This window comes from Lepidothrix coronata, unplaced genomic scaffold (assembly GCF_001604755.1).
Source record: "Lepidothrix coronata isolate B3197 unplaced genomic scaffold, Lepidothrix_coronata-1.0 Scaffold6, whole genome shotgun sequence".
In the NCBI taxonomy this organism is placed as follows: Eukaryota; Metazoa; Chordata; class Aves; order Passeriformes; family Pipridae; genus Lepidothrix; species Lepidothrix coronata.
Window position 1 is genome coordinate 5,476,201 of NW_016690186.1, and position 4,124 is coordinate 5,480,324.

Here is a 4,124-nt window from a genome sequence, read left to right on the forward strand (position 1 = left end):
TAACCCATCCTCTTTGATGATTAAGAAAGCCAAATTTTCAAAGCTAATTAGTTTCTCAGTAAGGGTCATTGTTGTTTATTGTTCAGGCACTCTTAAGGTAATTAGAATGCCTGACCTAAATTAAGCACATTTTGCACATTTTATTAACAATGCACAGTAACAGGAACCCCTGGCCAAAATACATGCTGTGCCTCTATCTTCTGAGATGGCCTACCAAGGAAGCAAATTTCACATCCAAGGATGCTTCCAGCATAAATATCTGGCGGCACGTTCTTAGTGGCTTGAATAGCAATGGTTGCACCATCCCGCTGCATGGGGAAAAGTGGCTTCTACGTTTTCCAAATCCTTTGTTGGTATTACATTGCTTCATGTGTTGTGAGGAACTGAGCACAGACAGACAGGAAAGTACTCTGAACTACCTGAGGAAGCAGTAAGGACTGGTTTGCCCTTCTACCTCAATAGTTTGCTGTTGCAGCAGTAGAAAATAGGTGATTTTTACAGAAAAAGACTAGAAATCATAAATTATTGAATGATTCTTGCTATCAGTAAAGACATATAAGATATACAGGTTCCAACCATAAGCATTTTAGAACTTTCTGAACCAAAGTTAGAACTGCTTTTAATATCCACAGTCTAATTATTCTGATATTTAGATTATGAGAAACAGTAAGCAGTCCTTCCCAGCTCATCTTCTCTGTATTGTTACCAATTGTGTAACCATACTCCTTCTTTTTCCCAAGCTCAAGAATCCTGCTCAACTTAGTCCTCATAACTACGGTCTCCTCTTGTTGCTTTTTTTTGTACATCCTTATAGAGAATATAAAAAATTAAACATGAAGAAGTTTATGTTGTTTCTTTCAAAATAATTACTGCTGGTTTATTTCCCTTTGATTGACATTGGTCAATGAGCTCAAGATATTTGCAGAGAACTATCTCAAATGTATTCTCTCTGAGGTAGCAGCTAGGCTAGAGCCTGAAATTCTTTAATTAACTTTAGTTAATCTTTCCATTGTTACATTAATTTAAAATTTCAGCTATCAATTCTGCACCTGTTCACTCAATATGGTAAAATTCTTGTGTAACTTTGGGTAGTTAGCCTTAGATATGGCTGTCATGAACATGAATTCTTCATTGTTACTGTGTTACTATTAATCTCCTTCCCCACATCTTTATGAATAGATGGTCAGGTTCCAGCTGTCAACCTCTCCTACAACACAACTTCCATAATTCTTCTTTTCCCCATTTAAAACCGCCTATGATCACAGCAAAACCTCTCCTTCTATTGCAATTTTAATTGAGGATTTTTTTTTTTGGTGATAGGCTTCATCAAATGTTTGGAATTTTCCTGCACTGACTGAATAGGTGAAACTTACTAATATGCTTATTGAGTCCAGCATTACACTATGGTTGATTTTTAAGATATAACTTCCCTCTACAAAAGCCACGCTAACTCTTCTCCAATATTTCATATGTATTCATGTGGTCACCGAGCCTACCATTTAATAATCCCATATACCAAGTGGGCACTAAGATAATCAAATTACAGGTAAGGTTTTTTCTTGTTAGATTTTTTTTTCCCCAAGACTATCATGCATATCAATGCTATAAAAGCTTTACTTAAAACTGTTGGAGGATTCATTCTGCAATTATGTGACTCTGTTGTGGAAATTTGTAGGGTCTCTGTGCCCAAAGCAGCATGACAAAAGAGATGCTTTTCCCCCTTACATTCTTATTGCTTGGCTCTAGACCTAAGAATGCACTCATGGGAACTTTAAATATAAGCATATCCATGCAAGCCAATGGTCAAAAGCACGGGAAGGGAAGAAAGTTAACTTAGACCTCTAGCCATGAGAGGTTCCTCACGATCAAACAAAAGCCTTGAAATCTGTCTGTAAGCTCATGGACACACAGCATATAGGGCAGGGATTTACTGCAGTTACACAACATAACTCTTCCAATGAGCAGGCCAGCCCATTTTCAAATACCTCTCTGCTGTACAAATGCTTCCTGGTGATGAAGAAGGTGTGAATGACTCTAAAAAGTGCTGCGACGAAAAGGCATTTACTCACTCAGGTGGAATTTCCAAATGGATTTTTGAACAGCAGGGCAACTTTGATGCAACTGACACTGAGGGAGGCTCAAGACTTTCTGGGAGAACATCTTGGTAGCACAGGAGTACACAAGAGACAAACCATGTTGTGTCAGAGGCAATGGCCTATCCAGCCCAGTGTGCTTTCTCCAGCTGTGTCTGTAAGCCAACAACCAGGAAAAGTAAGAAAGAATAAGGCTGCCAGCTGACACTTCCAACAGCCTTGGGCTGAGGGTACCATGATCCCATCTCATTACTATTCCTGTCCGTATTTGCCCTGTCTCCCCGTGAACTCCTGCAGGCTTTTTGCAACCACAGCAGCAGCATTACATTCAGTGTAGGGGTCCAATGTGTTACTGCAAATACTGATCGGCATGTAGGAGGAGGAAAACACGAGTGGTACGAAGCCAGGCCAGACTTTTAAGACTGTTAATTAGGGCTTTGAAAGAGACAGTCTGGGTCAACCCACTCTAGGCATCTATTCTGACAGATGTGGGTTTGTCCCACACTGACACTAAATAAAGAATTAAAAAGTTTAAAAATGAAGTTTTTACCACAAGGTTAGTATTATGGCTTATTAGGTTTGGATGGAAATTATTGCAGGTCCAGACAATTCATTCCTTTTCTATGTCCACAATTGCTTGAATGGAGCATAACGAATTAAAATAGTTAGAAATTAGGCCCTGTGCTTCCCACCAGGCTGCAAACCCCACTATGGCAAAGTGAAGGGTCTGGTGCAGCTGCAGGGGACTGTAGGGTCTTACCGTGTGCTTATATGAACACCTGAAGTGGGACATGCCAGGTGAAGGTAACTGACAGCTGGGGATGTGGGGTTGCTTCTTAAGACAAATTGGGCTTTACCAGTTATAACAAAAAAATAAAGCATTACTGCCCTTTTTCCTCTGGTCCCACTGAGTCTGTGTGATGGAATTCAGTGCAATGTTATTATGTTTATGGTGCAACCATCAGCAGAGCCAGCCTACGACACCAACATGCCATGGGGTTCTGCAGCACATAGTTGTGAATGTTATCGCAGGTCATCGTAGATTACCACAGGTTATAACAGTGGGCCCAGAATGCACTCATGTGTAACCAATCAATTGGACACACACCTCTATGGATTGCCCACATGACTAGAATGGGGGCATGGCCGTGTTTTCAGACATTCTAGCATTCTTATGCCCACACAAATGTGCACGTCCCACTACAACCGCCCCATGGTTTCACCTCTCCCTTTCTTGCCACCTACAATCACTACTGGTGACATCCAGCAGTGAATGTCTCACACTTTCAGATGCAACAAGTCACCGATCACCCTCATTTACGTGAAATTGTAAGAAAAAGACAGGACTTCTGGGAAATTGTAAGAAAAAGACAGGACTTCTGGGAATTTTTGCCAGAAATAATGACAAGTAGCTACCAATCCACTTGATCTTCTTTTTGAAGTGCTTTGTGACTGGCTGATAAAAAAGCTACAATTCGGTAATAGTTGCTTCTGAAGCAGAGCGTGGAACAAAAAGAAACATTACACCTTGCTTCAGGCTGAAAAGTCTTTGAGTGCAGGCTGTTCCCATGGGAAGCCCACCTTCTGTGTGTGCAACCTGCGACTCTGCGCTTGTTATTGTTACTTCGGCCTTGATTCACCTGAGCCACTCCGAAACCCAGGAGTCATAGGTGAGGACCCGCGGCCTCAATCGGACCAGCACAACCGTGCCGAGAAGAAGAAATTCCGCTGAAAAGCCGAAACTTTGCTCGCAGTCACCACCCGGCAGGGTCTGCGACATGGCGGCCGCAGGCTGGAGCCGTCTCAGCGGGACGTGACCCGCCCGCGCGGAACCTACGCCCCGCGGGGCGCGGCCTGGCAGGGAAGGGAAAGGAAAGCAGAAGGGAAGAGAGAAGGGAGAAGGGAGGGGCGGGTGCCGCGCCCAGGAGCGGCACGCTGGGGCGGGGGGCAGAGCTTCCCCGGGCGCGGCCCCGCTCCGCTGTGCGCGCAGCCAGCGCCGCGGCGGGGCGGGGTGCCGTGGGGAGGAGAGGG